This window comes from Triticum dicoccoides, chromosome 3A, assembly GCF_002162155.2.
Source record: "Triticum dicoccoides isolate Atlit2015 ecotype Zavitan chromosome 3A, WEW_v2.0, whole genome shotgun sequence".
Taxonomy (NCBI): domain Eukaryota; kingdom Viridiplantae; phylum Streptophyta; class Magnoliopsida; order Poales; family Poaceae; genus Triticum; species Triticum dicoccoides.
In genome coordinates this window covers 318,417,118-318,434,854 of record NC_041384.1, presented here as the reverse complement: position 1 = coordinate 318,434,854, position 17,737 = coordinate 318,417,118, and positions in this window count along the sequence as shown.

Below are 17,737 nucleotides of genomic sequence, written 5' to 3'. Positions count from 1 at the left end.
ACACTCATAAGAAAGTTTTATTATTAATCTTGCATACCAAGCATATTAGGATTTTAAGCAAATTACCATGCTATTAAGACTCTCAAAATAATCTAAGTGAAGCATGAGAGATAAATAGTTTCTATAAAACAAATCCACCACCGTGCTCTAAAAGATATAAGTGAAGCACTAGAGCAAAATTATAAAACTCAAAAGATATAAGTGAAGCACTAGAGTAAAACTATAGAGCTCAAAAGATATAAGTGAAGCACATAGAGTATTCTATCAAATTCCAAATTATGTATGACTCTCTCAAAAGGTGTGTACAGCAAGGATTATTGTGGTAAACTAACAAGCAAAGACTCAAATCATAAAAGATGCTCCAAGCAAAACACATATCATGTGGTGAATAAAAATATAGCTCCAAGTAAACTTACCGATAGAAGTAGACGAAAGAGGGGATGCCTTTGGGGCATCCCCAATCTTTGGATTTTAGGTGTCCTTAGATTATCTTGGGGGTGCCATGGGCATCCCCAAGCTTAGGCTCTTGCCACTCCCTGTTCCATAATCCATCAAATCTTTACCAAAAACTTGAAAACTTCACAACACAAAACTTAAAGTAGAAAATCTCGTGAGCTCCGTTAGCGAAAGAAAACAAAAGACCACTTCAAGGTACTGTAATGAACTCATTTTTTATTTATATAGGTGTTACACCTACTGTATTCCAACTTATCTATGGATTATAAACTATTTTACTAGCCATAGATTCATCAAAATAACCAAACAACACACGAAAAACAGAATCTATCAAAAACAGAACAATCTTTAGTAATCTGTAGCTAGCGCAAGATCTGGAAGCCCAAAAATTCTAAAATAAATTTCTGGACGTGAGGAATTTATCTATTAATCATCTTCAAAAAACATTAACTAAATAGCACTTTCCAAATAAAAATTACAGCAGTTCTCGTGAGCGCTAAAGTTTCTGTTTTTTACAGCAAGTTCAACAAGACTTTCCCCAAGTCTTCCCAACGGTTCTACTTGGCACAAACACAAAAAACACAACAAAAACATAGGATAAATAATTTATTTATTACTAAACAGGAGCAAAAAGCAAGGAATAAAAATAAAATTGGGTTGCCTCCCAACAAGCGCTATCATTTAACGCCCCTAGCTAGGCATAACAAGCAAGAATAGATCTAGGTATTGCCATCTTTGGTAGGCAATCTATAAGTGGCTCTCATGATAGATTCATATGGTAATTTTATTTTATTTTATTTCTAGGGAAGTGTTCCATGCCCTTTTTTAATGGAAGTTGAAATCTAATATTCCCTTCCTTCATATCAATAATTGCGCCAACCATTCTAAGGAATGGTTTACCGAGAATAATAGGGCAAGAAGGATTGCAATCTATATCAAGAACGATAAAATCAACGGGCACATAATTCATATTTGCAACAATAAGAACATCATTAATCCTTACCATAGGTTTCTTAATAGTGGAATCCGCAATATGCAAGTTTAGAGAGCAATCATCAAAATCATAGAAATCTAGCAAATCACACAAAGTTTTGGGAATAGTAGAGACACTAGCACCCAAATCACACAAAGCATAAAACTCATAATCTTTAATTTTAATTTTAATAGTAGGTTCCCACTCATCATAAGGTTTTCTAGGGATAGAAACATTCAACTCAAGTTTTTCTTCATAAGATTCCATCAAGGCATCAACGATATGTTCGGTAAAGGCTTTATTTTGACTATAAGCATGAGGAGAATTTAGCACGGATTGCAATAAGGAAATACAATCAATCAAGGAGAAATTTTCATAATTAAATCCAATATAGTGGTTTAGCATCATCTAGGGTTTTATTTCTTTTAATCCCGCTTTTATCAATTTCACCATCAAGATCTAAATACTCCGGATTTTTACAACGCCTTCTAGGTAAAGGTGGATGATATTCAGTCCCATCATTATCAAGATTAATATTGCAAAACAAAGATTTAATAGGGGACACATCAATACATTTTAGATCTTCAACATTATTTTCATAGGAACTAGAAGAACACGCTTTAATAAAGGCATCTTTCATAGCACGCGTACTAGCGGTTCTTTCCTTGCACTCCTCAATGAAAATTCTCATGGCTTTGAGAGACTCATTGATATCATGCTTAGGAGGAATAGATCTAAGCTTTAAAGAATCAACCTCAAGAGAAATTCTATCAATGTTCCTAGCCAAATCATCAACTTTAAGCAATTTTTCTTCAATCATAGCATTAAAATTCTTTTGCGAAGAAATAAATTCTTTAATATTAGATTCAAAATTAGAGGGCATCTTATTATAATTTACATAAGAATTGTTGTAGTAATTACCATAATTATTAGAGGGATTACTAGGATAAGGCCTAGGATTGAAATTTCCTCTATGTGCGTTGTTACCAAAATTGTTCCTTCCAACAAAATTCACATCCATAGATTCCTTATTATTCTCAATCAAAGTAGATAAGGGCATATCATTAGGATCAGAAGAAACACTCTTATTAGCAAATAATTTCATAAGTTCATCCATCTTTCCACTCAAAACATTAATTTCTTCTATCGCATGCACCTTTTTATTAGTAGATCTTTCAGTATGCCATTGAGAATAATTAACCATAATATTATCTAGGAGTTTAGTAGCATCTCCTAAAGTGATTTCCATAAAAGTGCCTCCCGCGACCGAATCTAAAAGATTTCTAGAAGCAAAATTCAATCCAGCATAAAATTTTTGTATAATCATCCACAAATTCAAACCATGAGTAGGGCAATTACATATCATTAATTTCATTCTCTCCCAAGCTTATGCAACAAGTTCATGATCAAGTTGCTTAAAATTCATAATATCATTTCTAAGAGAGATGATCTTAGCGGGAGCAAAATACTTAGAGATAAAAGCATCTTTGCACTTGTTCCATGAATCAATACTATGTTTAGGAAAATATGAAAACCAAGCTTTAGCACGATCTGTAAGCGAAAAAGGAAATAGCTTCAATTTAAGAATATCATTATCCACATCTTTCTTCTTTTGCATGTCACACAAATCAACAAAGCTATTTAGATGGGTAGCGGCATCTTCACCAGGAAGGACGGAGAACAGATCTTTCATGACAAGATACAGCAAAGCAGCATTAATTTCACAAGATTCAGCATCGGTAAGAGGAGCAATTAGAGTGCTAATAAAATCATTGTTGTTGGTATTGGTGAAGTCACACAATTTAGTATTATCTTGAGCCATCGCAACAAACAAACAATCCAACACACGAGCAAACAAAAGGCAAATGGGAAAAAGGAGGCAAATAGAGAAAGAGAGGGAGGATAGAGAGAGAGGGCAAATAAAACGGCAAGGGTGAAGTGGGGGAGAGGAAAACGAGAGGCAAATGACAAATAATGTAATGCGGGAGATAGGGATTGTGATGGGTACTTGGTATGTTGACTTTTGCGCAGACTCCCCGGCAACGGTGCCAGAAATTCTTCTTGCTACCTCTTGAGCACTGCGTTGGATTTCCCCAAACAGGAGAGGATGATGCAGCAAAGTAGCGTAAGTATTTCCCTTAGTTTTTGAGAACCAAGGTATCAATCTACTAGGAGGCTACGCGCGAGTCCCTCGTACCTACACAAAAACAATAGCTCAACGCAACCAACGCGCTTAGGGGTTGTCAATCCCTTCACGGTCTCTTACGAAAGTGAGATCTGATAGAGATGATAAATAATATTTTTGGTTTTTTTGGTATAGAGATGCAAAGTGAAAAGTAAAAGGCAAAGTAAAAAAGCAAAGCAATAAAAAAGTGATGGAGATTGATATGATGAGAAAGAGACCCGGGGGCCATAGGTTTCACTAGTGGCTTCTCTCAAGAGCATAAGTATTCTACGGTGAGTGAACAAATTACTGTTGAGCAATTGACAGAATTGAGCATAGTTATGAGAATATCTAGGTATGATCATGTATATAGGCATCACGTCCGAGACAAGTAGACCGAGTCCTGCCTGCATCTACTACTATTACTCCACTCATCGACCGCTATCCAGCATGCATCTAGAGTATTAAGTTAAAAACAGAGTAACGCCTTAAGCAAGATGACATGATGTAGAGGGATAGTTTCATGCAATAAGATAAAAACCCATCTTGTTATCCTCGATGGCAACAATACAATACATGCCTTGCTACCCCTTCTGTCACCGGGAAAGGACACCACAAGATCGAACCCAAAGCTAAGCACTTCTCCCATGGCAAGAAAAACCAATCTAGTAGGCCAAACCAAACTGATAATTCGAAGGGACTTGCAAAGATAGCCAATCATGGCGCGCCCCCCTACCTCGTGGCCTCCTATTAATTGGCTTGACGTAGGTCCAAGTCTCCTGAGTTGTATTCGGTGAGAAAATCACGTTCCCAAAGGTTTTATTCCGTTTGGACTCCGTTTGATATTCCTTTTCTTCGAAACCCTAAAACAGGCAAAAAAACATCAATTCTGGCCTTCCGGTTAATAGGTTAGTCCCAAAAATAATATAAAAGTGGATAATAAAGCCCAATAATGTCCAAAACAGTAGATAATATAGCATGGAGCAATCAAAAATTATAGATACGTTGGAGACGTATCAACTGCCACAACCCCTAAATGTCAGGAGGCAGCAAGAAAGAATTCCTGTCACAATGATATCGGACCGATTCCACAATACTCGCGTGATCCTAAAAAAATTTGAGTAAAAAAGAGCAGAGTGAAGTCAAAACATTCACGTCAGGAGTCCTCACCAGAGCAACGAACGGGATAAGGAGTAAAAATGAATTCCTACTCTCCGATATATAACTAGCCTCAAAATAGTTTTCTTCTAGACTCAACAACGGCAACGGTTCGATAAATTAAGGGGGCTCCTAAGGTCGGTAAGGCTCTGATACTTACTTGTAGCACCAAAGATGCGATTCTATCCCAATCACGTGATGAATTCATGATTGGGGCACAACCGCACTTCGAGCTCATAGCAAGGTGGATATCATTACAACATACCATGTACTGAATAGTTGAGAATACAAGATAAAGGCTTACACTGGCCACAAGGTACATCATGAATACAATAGTTCATCAATACATAGCAATCATCATTCAGAAGAGCAGGGTCCGACTATGGATGAAACCAAACTGAAAAGAAGAACGACATCCACCGTACTAATCCCAGGCTCCCCGACCCGAAACCTATCCCTTGATCGAAGAAGACGAAGCAAGAGAACTCCAACACAAGCAAGCATCGCTCTCACGTCATAATCATCGCATTACCTGTACCTGCAATTGTTGTTGTAGTAATATTTGAGCCACGAGGACTCAGCAATCCCATTACGATGGGTATCAAAACTAGCAAAGCTTAAAGGGTATGGAATGGATAAGTGGTGAGGTTGCAGCAAGCGACTAAGCATTGTATGGTGGCTAACTTACGAGTATAAGTGTAAGATGAGAAACTACACAAATGGTCGCAAACTAGTAATGATCAAGAAATGATTTTGAACTACTTATGTTCAAACATAACCCCACCGTGTTCTCTTCTCGGCTCACTCAAAAAGAGACAGTCATGGTTACACACGCGGTCAGGTTCTCTACAACCGGACATTAAAAACTCACATCCGCCACATAACAGCACGGCTCTCGAAAGATTAAACCATGCACGGGTGTCCCAACTTAGCCCATTATCGGTGCAACAAACCCTGAGTCTGTTGACCAACAGTGCATAGGCACAAGATCAATATTAAAGCACCAGCTAAAGTCATGGATTGGAAGACCAAGAGATTTGAAGAATCAGCATGCAGCTCAGGAGAAGGGCCTCCCTTGCCGGACAGACGAGCTTGGCAAGGGGCGAGGCCACCACCAGAAGTGAAGCAACCAAGGCCCCCCAGCAGAGCCTGCCTGGGATTGCAGGGGCTGAACCGCCCCACCAACCACGTTGTCAATCAGTGCAGTGTCAAGCCGCAAGATGATTAAGTGGCAGCCATTCACCACAGGGCAGCCATTTCCTACAAACAAGCCTATAGATGACACCTGTCCTATGACGTGTCAAGAGAATAGGAGCGGAGCTAGCAAGATAGCCCAATAGGCCCTGCCGGGGGCCCAGTGATGTGACACTGAGCGGTGCATTTAATGTACCCTGTTAGCCCATAGAGTTAGGTATGATTGCACTGTTTGCTATCATATCAGTGGATAATGACTACTTTACCACTATGGTGACCCCTTAATCTATAAAAGGAGGCCCATGACACTCGTAGGAAGGGTTAGAAAGTTGGAAAGTTGGCAACCCCATGCCACCACATACACGTATTCGCCATGGGCAAACCTTGCCGGCGAAGTGTACTACGCACCACCGCATCCATTCTTCCATAATTCCACTAAAGCAGGAGTAGGGTCTTACGCCTCACGGCGGCCCAAACTTGGGTAAATCGATTGTGTGCTCTCCGCCGCACGGTCGTACGTTGGTCTGCTCTTCGTGCAACGTGCCATCCCCCTGTCAAACCAGCAAGGGGCACCTAGTCCCATAGGTGGCTGCGGAAATCCCGCGACACCCATGACGAGCTCACGATCTGCGGAGACAATCCTCCATTGCGGGACATTCGATCATACTCGGGATCCTGGTGCACAAGACATTTCTACAATGGTAAAACAAAACCAGCAAGACTACCGGGTGCGTCGATACCCCGATATGAGCAGCGCGTATCTCCTTCTCAGGACAACACCATCTATGCTAAGTGGACGATAGCCAAAGACCGCGAGTTGCCAAGAGGTGGCACCGCGCCGACTGCTAGGTAGGTGGACCAACACTCATGAGGAGCACTGGCCCGGGGGGTTGATTAAGAGACCTCGGGGGCCGGCAGGTCCCTATGCCACCATCACATAAACATGGCATGATGCATGCCCTTTTTAAAGAGGCATGGCATGGCAAAGTGCAACAAGCAATACTACAAACTAAGTGGATCTCAATATGCAACGGAGTTGCATATTGACGAAACATCAAATTCAAACATTTAGTTTGCTCTCGTTTATGCTACTCATCAATATTAAATGTTGGTTAACATGGAAAGAGGTGAAGCATAATAAAACTACCTATCTAGGAAAGTTTAAATGAGGCCGGAACACCAAACAACAAGTCCGAAAAATACCCATATGCATATTTTTGGTTTGGCACTGTTCTACCCTAAACCATATTTTAGAGTTGCTAAACATGCAAAATAAGTGCACCAAGTTAATCTATGCACCTAAGCACCGGTCCACCCACATATCAAATTATCAAAGTAGAGAACACAAATCGAACCAACATGATGAAAGTGACTAGATGAAATTCCCGTGTACCCTCAAGAATGCTTTGCTTATCATAAGAGACCGTTTTGGCTTATCCTTTGCCTAGATGAAATTCCCGTGTACCCTCAAGGATTGGGCTACCTTACTGCACTTTTGTTACTATTATCATTACTTGCTTGTTACAAATTATCTTGCTATCAAATTACTCTCCTACTTACAATTTCCGCACGTGCAGACAAAACCTTAACGGAAACTACCTGTCATTTCCTTCTACTCCTTGTTGGGTTCGACACTCTTACTTATCGAAAAGAGCTACAATTGATCCCCTATACTTGTGGGTCATCAAGGCTATTTTCTGGCGGCGTTGCCGGGGAGTGAAGCGCCTTTGGTAAGGAAACAATTATATAGTGTGCTGAAATTTATTGTCACTTGTTACTATGGAAAACAATCCTTTGAGGGGATTGTTCGGGGTATCTTCACCTCATCTGGAACCACAATTAGCAACCCCTCAACCTACTGCACAAACTGAAAATATTGAATATTAAATTCCTTCGGGTATGATAGGATAACTGCTAGCTAATCCTTATGTAGGAGATGGAACCGAACATCCTGATGTGCACTTGATATATGTGGAACAAATTTGTGGATTGTTTAAGCTTGCAGGTTTACCCAGGGATGAAGTGATGAAAAAGTTTTCCCTTTATCTTTGAAGGGAAAAGCATTGGCATGGTATATGCTATGTGATGATATTGGATCATGGAATTGGAATCATTTGAAATTGGAGTTCCACCAAAAAAAATTATCCTATGCATCTAGTTCATCGTGATCGGAATTATATATATAATTTTTGGCCTTGTGAAGGATAAAGTATCGCTCTAGGTTGGGGGAGGCTTAAGTCAATGTTATATTCATGCCCCAATCATGAGCTCTCAAGAGAAATTATTATTCAAAACATTTATGCCCGACTTTCTCATAATGATCAAACCATGCTTGATACTTCTTGTGCTGGTTCATTTATGAAGAAGACTATTGAATTCCGGTGGGATCTTTTGGAAAGAATTAAACACAACTCTAAATAATGGTAACTCGACGAAGGTAAAGAGTCGGGTATTAAACTTAAATATGATTGTGTTAAATATTTTATGGATACCAATGCTTTTTAAAAAGTTTAGCACTAAATATGGACTTGACTCTGAGATATTAGCCTCCTTTTGTGAATCATTTGGTACTCATGTTGAACTCCCTAAGGAGAAGTGGTTTAAATATCACCCACCTATTAAAGAAGAAATTAAAGAACCAGTGCCAGTTAAATAAGAAACTATACTTTATAATGTTGATCCAGTTGTTCCCTCTTCTTATATTGAGAAACCACCTTTCCCTGTTAGGATAAAGGAACATGCTAAAGTTTCAACTATGGTTAACAAAAGTTATATTAGAACACCTAAACCTGATGAACAAATTAAAGTTCAACCTAGTATTCCTATGGTTCAATATCTCTTAGAAGAAGATATGGATGGGCGTGTTATTTACTTCTGTGAAGAAGCTGCTAGAATTTCTAAACCTGACAAAAGAGGTAAACATAGAGCTATGGTTGGCATCCTTATTATTTCAGTTAAAATAGGAGATCACTGTTATCATGGTTTATGTGACATGGGTGCTAGTGTGAGTGCTATTCCTTACACTTCATATGAAGAAATCTGTCGGTGTACTAGAATAGGGGTACCCTAGTACCCCAAACTTGTGCACGGGCAGTTGCAGCACCCCGCGGCAAGGCTTGCCGGGCGAACGCCAAGATCCTCCGTGCTTCCCTTGGAGCCATTCAAGAACAAAGTATTTAAGCTCAGGAGACAAGGCCCTGGCAAGAGGAGCTTGCCGGGAAAGCCAACCAAGGCACTTCAAGGAACTTGCCGCGACGCGCCACGCGCTCCGGCAAGGCAACAAGGCCCCGGCAAGAGGAGCTTGCCGGGAAGACCAATCAAGGTACCTCGAGGCCCGGTGAGAGACAAGCCTCCGGACCCGACAAGACAACAGCAGCGGCAAGGCGCTTGCCGCGGCAGGCGGCCACTCTGTGCCCACGCTCCAGCTCGTCCGCCAACGTGTCGCTCTAAGGGCCTCTCCAGGCGCGCGTGGCGGGAGGCTGTGCAGCCAGCAGTGCGCAGTGGCATGCGAAGCTGACAAGATCGCCATCGTGGCAAACGGTGGCGCCCCTAACGGTCCCTTTCTGCACTGTTTGGGCGACTCAGACGGGCATTTAATGCCCTTGTCCCCTGCCGTCAGGGTTAGGTAGGGTGCACTGTACAAGTAACTGTACCAACCTCCTCGCTTTTTACATTTGTACCCCTCTCTGCATTGCCACATGTCGGTGACCCCTTTAGCGTATAAAAGGAGGCCCATGTGCAATGTAGAGGGGGTTCGGGAGGACTCATTCGTAACCCAGAAAGACACTACGTTACGCTCTCTCTAGAGCAAGAACACAAGATAATACAACCAGACAAGCAGCAGTAGGAGTGTTATCTCTCCGAAGAGCTCCGAAGCTGGGTAAACTGCTCGTGTGCTTCGCCTCGGTCTGCTCTTCGTGCGATCTCTGCCCCCCGCCGAACCAAAAGGGGCCCGGTCCGCCGGCCCCATAGGTGTTCGTGGATCAGTTTCCCCGACATCTTTGGCGCGCCAGGTAGGGGGGCGTCGAGATTGTGTGAACCTGATCCGGCGTTCACACGAGCCAGATCTTCATTCCCTTCATCAACATGCCACCGAAGAAGAAGACTTCGGCGGCAGCCGCTCCGTCCATGTCACTTCCGCCACCGTTGGAGCAAACGGGTGGTGGAATGGACGCCGGCGGAAGAATGGACGTCGACGAGGGAGCTCATGATGCTGCCAAGTCCAAGAACAAGGCTGCACAAACCTCGGCAACTGTACATGTTCCACGCCACTCTCAGGAGGCGCAAGATCAACAGCGTCATGGCACTTGCAGTGCCATACGCATGATAGGCCAAGACCAAGCTGGTGGATCTCGGGGCGCTCAAGACCAGCATGCACGCCAGCATGCTGGCACGAGCGGGGCACGGTCGCCTGGACGGGATACTGCTCCTTCTAACATAGTTAGAAGTCCGAGCACGTCCCGCTCCTCGTGCCGTCCGCCACTGCCACCCTCCACCCCAGCAGAAGCTTTGGCGCGAGCTCAACTTCTCCTAGATTACCCTCCGACGTCGGACAAGATCGACGAATGGAGGGCCACCATTCAGAGTCTCATCGGCTACGCCAATGGTGACACTCCACGGCGGCCGAGCGCGTCACCGCCGCGGCAGGGTTGCCGGGCGCGAGCCGGTGGCGACGAAACGGGTGAAGGTGCAACTACCATGCAATCACCGCCCCGAAGGCCAAGATCGCCGACTCGCCGGATCCACCTCGACAGCGACTCCACCGCATCTTCGGATCCACGAGCTCGTCGCGATCAGCGCCAAGTTCTTCATGATCGACAACAAGAAGACGCTCGGACTCGCATCGAGCGCCGAAGAGAAGCGCGACGTCAATCCGACAAGCGCGCTGGACCCTCTGTTGACATGCAAGCGCTAGGGGAACCAGGCGATCTGCCGTACGCAGTAGGTTGCCCTGCGTTCACTCGTGAGCTGCGGCAAGTCCAGTGGCCCAGCACGAAGAACTTCAAGCCAGACGTACCGGAGAAGTACGACGGCAAGACGCATCCGTCGGAGTTCCTCAGCATCTACACCATTGCAGTGCAGGCTACCGGGGGACGGGGCGACAAGATCCTTGCCAACTACTTCCCGCTGGTGCTTAAGCCCAATGTCAGATCCTGGCTCATGCACTTGCCGGACAACTCCATATCCTCTTGGGCTGATCTGTGCCATCAGTTTGTTGGCGCCTTCACAGGCGCTCTCATGGACAGGAGAGTGATCTTCATCTGCTCGCCCAGAAGGAAGGAGAGCCCCTGCGCAAGTACATTCAGAGATTCAGCAGTGTGCAGCACAACATCCCAGACGTCCACCCTGCCGCGGTGATCAGCGCGTTCCATCAGAATGTGCGAAACCGCAGGATGCGGGAGGAAATGGCGATGTGCAAGATCAAGGACATTAGTGAGTTATATGCACTGGCCGACAAGTGTGCACGTGCTGAGGAAGGGAGGAGACTCCCCGGAGAGAATGTAGGAGCGGGAGGATCTGACAGTGAAGATGCTGCCCCGGCAAGGAAAAACCGGCGGCGGAACAACAGAAGGAGGAAAGGCAAAGAAGTGCTTGTTGTTGAGCAGTCCGGCAACGGTGGTGGCGCCAAGGAAGCCAAAGCTGGTGACTCCGGCAAGGAGGTTGCTGCGGAGGTGGCGGTCGCCGACAAGCAGGATGGCACCAACAAGTAGTATTGCAAGATCCACCACACCAAGGGCCATGATCTCCAGAACTGTAAGAAAGTCGAGCAGCTTGTTGAGCAACAGAAAGCTGAATACGAGCGGCGCGACAAGGAGAAGGCCCAGGAAGGTGCTGGGGGATCCGGCAAGAAACATCCCGGCCGAGGAGGACGCCGCGGCAAGGCCAAGTAGCGGCAAGGAGACAGACCTCCTCGCAGCCGCGACAAGGATGAAGATGACGACGACGATGAAGACATGGATGATGAGGAGACTGATGAGCAGGAATTCCAGAAAGCCACAGAGGTCCTGTGCGTTGACGGTGGTGCTTCTCTGCATACCTCGCACCGCCAGCTCAAGCAGTGGGTGCGGGAAGTTAATGCAGCAGAACCGCCCATCGAGTCACGCAGGCCTCTGAAATGGTCCAGCACGCCTATCATCTTTGATATTGAGGATCACCCTGATCGCATAACTACGTTCGGGTGCTTGCCGATGTTGGTTTCCCCAACAATCCGCAACCTCAAGGTCACTAAGATGCTAGTTGACGGCGGGGCCGGCTTGAACCTGATCTCCTCCGCGGTGCTCCAGAAACTCCAGATCCCTGATAGCAAGCTCGAAGAGACCGGTACATTTTAAGTAATCAACCCGGGAAGGAGCAAGCCGAAGGGAAAGATCACGTTGCCGGTAACATTTGGCAGCGAGCTGAACTTCAAGACTGAGAGGGTCACGTTTGATGTTGCTGACTTTCCATTACCTTACAATGGAATCCTTGGTCGTCCGGCACTCGCCAAGTTCATGGCAGCCTCTCACTATGCGTACAACGTACTAAAAATTCCAGGCCCGATAAGTGTCATCTCTGTCCCTGGCGACAAGAAGGATGCTCTTATCTGTGCCGACAAGATCTACCGGGAAGCAGCAGCTGCAGCAGAACGCAAGACACTTGCCGCTGAAGCTCCCGGAGGGGAAGAAGAAGACCAAGTCTGGCAAGAGCTCTGATGCCCACTCCGGCAAGCGCACCTCTTTGGAGTGCTGCGCTACCGTCGAGGACGCACCATCGAGCTCCACTGGCAAGTGTAAGAAGGCAATGGCAGCTCCACCTGAGACCAAGAAGGTGTCCGCCAAGGAAGACGACACTGGTGGTACCTTCACCATCAGCGCCACCCTTGACCCCAAATAGGAAAGCGCGCTCGTTACTTTCCTGCGGGCGAATGTCGACGTGTTTGCGTGGCAACCGTCTGATATCCCCGGTGTTCCCAGGAAAGTAATTGAGCACCACCTTGCCGTCTGTCCTCATGCGCGGCCCGTCAAGCAGAGAGTCAGGAAGCAGGCAGTGGAGCGCCAAGAATTCATCGCAGAAGAAATTAAGAAGTTGGAAGCAGCAGGCCTTGTCAGAGGAGTGCTCCATCCCACGTGGTTGGCCAATCCTGTTGTTGTGCGCAAGGCTAACGGGAAATGGAGACTTTGTATTGACTTCACTAATGTTAATAAAGCTTGTCCCAAAGACCCATTTCCCTTGCCGCGTATTGACCAGATTGTTGACTCCACAGCCGGATGTGATTTGCTTTCATTTCTTGATGCATACTCAGGATACCATCAGATCTTCATGGCAGAAGAGGATGAAGAGATAACCGCATTTATCACCCCGTGTGGCACGTACTGCTTCGTACGGATGCCTTTCGGTTTGAAGAATGCTGGTTCAACATTCGCAAGGGTAGTCCACCACGCTCTTGGGCCGCAGATGCACAGAAATGTGGAAGCCTACATGGATGACATAGTGGTCAAGAGCAAGAACAAGGCGACCCTAATTCAAGATTTAGACGAGACATTTGCAAATCTGCGCAAGATCAACCTCAAGCTTAACCCCGAGAAGTGCGTGTTTGGAGTCCCTTCCGGCAAGCTTCTCGGGTTCTTCGTGTCTCAGCGGGGAGTTGAAGCCAATCCCGACAAGATCAAGGCCATTGAGCAGATCGAAGCACCAAAGCGCGTCAAGGATGTACGAAGGCTTGTCGGTTGCCTGGCTGCTCTTAGCAGGTTTATCTCTAGATCTGCTGAGCGCGCCCTGCCATTTTTCAAAATTTTGAAAAAGGCAGGTCCCATGAAATGGACTCCGGAGGCGGAGGCCGCGCTGCAGGACTTGAAGAAATACCTGTCCTCCACTCCAACACTTGTCGCACCTAAACCACAAGAGAAGTTGCTGCTGTACATAGCGGCAACCAATCAAGTGGTTAGTGTTGTGTTAGTGGCGGAGAGGGAGGCAGATGATGAGCCGGCAACCACGGCAGATGCATCTAGCGACAAGCAGGGGGCTTCGCCGACAAGCTCTAGTCCCGACAAAGATGGATCTGCGCAGGAGCATGATAAGATGCAGAAGAGAATGGTGCAACGTCTAGTTTACTTTGTCAGTTCCCTTTTACAGGGGGCTAGATCAAGGTACTCTGGTGTGCAGAAGTTGCTTTTCGGCCTCCTCATGGCCTCGAGAAAGCTGCGCCATTACTTCCAAGCACATGAGATCACAGTCGTCACTCGCTTTTCGCTAAAGGGGATACTGTAGAATCCAGAAGTGACAGGCAGGATTGTCGAGTGGGCACGGGAACTGTCAAGCTTTGGCCTCAAGTTTGAGAGCACTTCAACTATCCAAAGCAGAGCATTGGCAGAGTTCATAGAAGAATGAACGCCAACCCCAGATGAAGAAATTCCAGAGACGAGCATCCCCGTCAAAGAGGCAAGCAAAGAGTGGTTGATGTACTTTGATGGTGCTTTCTCGCTGCAAGGCGCCAGTGCGGGCGTGCTGCTTGTCGCACCCACCGGAGAGCACCTCAAGTACGTAGTCCAGATGCACTTTCCCAAGGAGCAAGCAACCAACAATACTGCAGAGTATGAAGGATTGCTTGCCGGTCTCAGAATCGCAGCAGACCTTGGGATCAAGAAGCTCATTGTCAGGGGTGACTCACAGCTTGTCGTCCGCCAAGTGAACAAGAACTACCAGAGTCCATTGATGGAAGCATATGTTGATGAAGTGAGGAAACTAGAAGAGCACTTTGACGGCCTACAGATGGAGCATATCCCAAGAGCTCAGAATAACATTGCTGATGGCCTGTCAAAATGCGCCGCACTAAAGTTACCTGTGGAACCAGGGATCTTTGTGCTCAAGTTGACTCAACCATCCGTAACACCATCAACTGGACAAAGCAAGAAGAGGAAGTTGGTTTCTGGTGACTACTTTCCGGCAGAGCTCCCCGAAGCCGCCACCAAGAAAGTCCCCAAGATCAACACCAAGGATGCTGAGGGGCAGTCTGCTCCGGCAAGCCTTATGGTTTGTTCCATTGAAGCAGACGCTCCCGACAAGTTTTGCTCCGGCAAGCTTGATGGGGAACAACAAGCTCCGGCAGGGCCGCAAGTCCTTGCCGTAGAAGCGGATGTTCCCGCAGCAGCAGATGTGCCTTTAGTCCTTGTTGTCGAGCCACAAGCTCCAGCATGGGCACAACAGATTGTCCATTTCCTTCAGACAGGAGAACTTTGTCACATCCCTAGCTTCTGGCATTGCTCTAGGTTAGCTTCATGTGTGCATCATGTCTATATTTTTGAAACTTGAATTGAGGAATATTGGAAGCCTCAAAACCCTAAATAAAAGAGGGGCAAAAACCCTAGAAATCTCATTCATTGCTCCAAAAGGCTCTTCTTAAATGTTTGATAATTTTTGGTAAGGGTTCTGGTCCCAACCAAAATATTGAACATTTTTAAGGATTTATTTTTGGGACTTTGAATTTAAATCATTAGCTATTTGAATTTGAATTATATTCATATAATTAGAATATAATTTCAAATACCCCTGAAATATTTTATAAGCTTTTGGAAAAGTCCATCTAGCAATATAAAATATTCAGAGGAGCTTTGGCATTGTTTGAATTATTATTTTTAATTCAAAACAGTGGCAAAAGAATTAAATAAAAGAAAAACAGAACAGAAATAAAAGAGAGAAGGACTTACCTGTGAAGCCCACCTGGTGGCCCAACAGGACCGGCCCACCGCAGCCGTCCCTGTCGTCTTCCTCCTCGGACAGTAGGACGCAGGCGCGTGGCCGGAGCGCGCGGGCACACGCCCAGGCCACCTCCTGCCTCTCTGCCTGTCTCCCCGTCGCCCTAAGGATGCCACGCACCCCCTCAGGCCGCTCTCAACTCCCTCCCGTGCTCATCCCCTTCTCCTGCTCTCCCTCTCGCCCCGCACCTCGGGCCCGAACGGAGCCGCCGCCACCGACGCCGATTGCCGCAGCCACCGTGCTCCCCTCGCCTCGCCGACGTGCCAAGAAGCCCCGTTTCGACCTCCTCGTCCTCCCCGTCGACTCACTCGATGCCGGATGCCTCAAAACACCGTCACCGGCCTCTTCTTCATCGCCGGCCGCCGCGGATCCCCATCATCGACTCGTCGCCGTCCGGCCTTCCCCGAGCCTGCTTCGACGTCCGCTGCAACCGCCGGGAGCCACCGAACCTTTTCCCCCTCTCCGTTCCCTCTCTGGCACGCCGTAGCCGCCTCGCCCCTTTCGCCCGACTGTGTCGCCGCCTGCACTCACCGCCGACACGACTCCGGCGACTATTTGGTCCGGGCGTCGTGTCCAACATGCTCGCTGCCTCGCGTAGCTGCGGTAGGTGCCACGAACGCGAAACCACGGCCGCAGCAGCCCCGTAGCCAGAAACAACCGAACGCCGGCGCCGCCTCGAGCTCGTTTCCGGCGAGCTCCGGCCGTCCCCGCTGCTGCCGCAAGCCTCCCTGGATGCGGGCGAGCCCCAGCTCCCCGCACGTGCACTCGGCCGGCCGTTTGGTCGCCGGAGACGCAAACCCGAGGCTCGCCACCGCGGCTGGCCTCGCCGGCGTCAAGCCGCCGGTGGGTTTGACCCACTTTGACCACGGCGGGACCCCCCCTGTGTCCATGACATGTGGGGCTGACCTGTTAATTAGGCTAGGATTAGTGTTAACTAAATATTAGTTAGTTTAATAGACACTGACAATGGGCCCCAGGCCACTAACTAAATTAGATTAGTTAGGTTAGTCACTGACGGATGGGACCCACAGGTCAGGATTGACCTGGACCAGCCCGTTGACCCGCTAACGTCATAGTGACGCAATGCTGACGCAATAAGTATTTTCTGGATTTAATTATATTCAGGAAATTCCAGAAAATGCCTAAAACTTCTAAAATTCATAGAAATTCAACCGTAACTCCAAATTAAATAAATTATATATGAAAAATTATCAGAAAAATTCAAGGAATCCATCTGTACCAGTTTCATGCATGTTAGAACAACTTATAGCTGCTGTTTAGCACAAATCAATTAAATGGCATTAAATAACCACATATGGAGTTTGAATTTGAATCTTGGATTCAAACCAACTTCATTTAATCTGGTTTCAGGTGCATTAGCCCAAAACACATTCATATTGCCATGTCATAGCATGCATCATATTGTGCATTGCATTGATCGTGTTTTTTCTGTGTTGCCGGTATTTGTCCCCTCTCGATAGACGTGATACCGATGATGTGATCGTTGACACTGATGAAGACTCAATGTTATCTTCAGAAGTGCCAGGCAAGCAAAACCCCCTTGTTCATTCCGATACAATCCCACTCTCTCGCTCCTGCTCTCTTTTACTGCATTAGGACAACACCGACATTTTGTTACTTGCTGCGGTAGCTGAACCCCTTTATCCTTTGCATGACCTGTCATTGCCACAGTAAATAGATGAAACCCACTAGCATGAGTAGGAGTTGTTTGAGCCCTGATGTGCCTACTCATTCATGCTTGTTGTCATGCCTGCTACTGCTTAGAGTTGAGTCAGGTCTGATTCATCGGGGATGAATCAGAGGCGTGTGAACATGTCCTACTGTGTGTGAGCTAAGTGTGTGAACACGATTTGGTAAAGGTAGCGGTGAGAGGCCATGTAGGAGTACATGGTGGGTTGTCTCATTGCAGCCGTCCTCAGGAACTGAGTTTTGTGTTTGTGATCCATGATTCAGCTACTACCACGCATTGGGCCCGAAACCAATGGACCCTCTCGGCTTCTTGATCACCCTTGTCCTCTGTCCAGGAGTTGCAAGTAGTT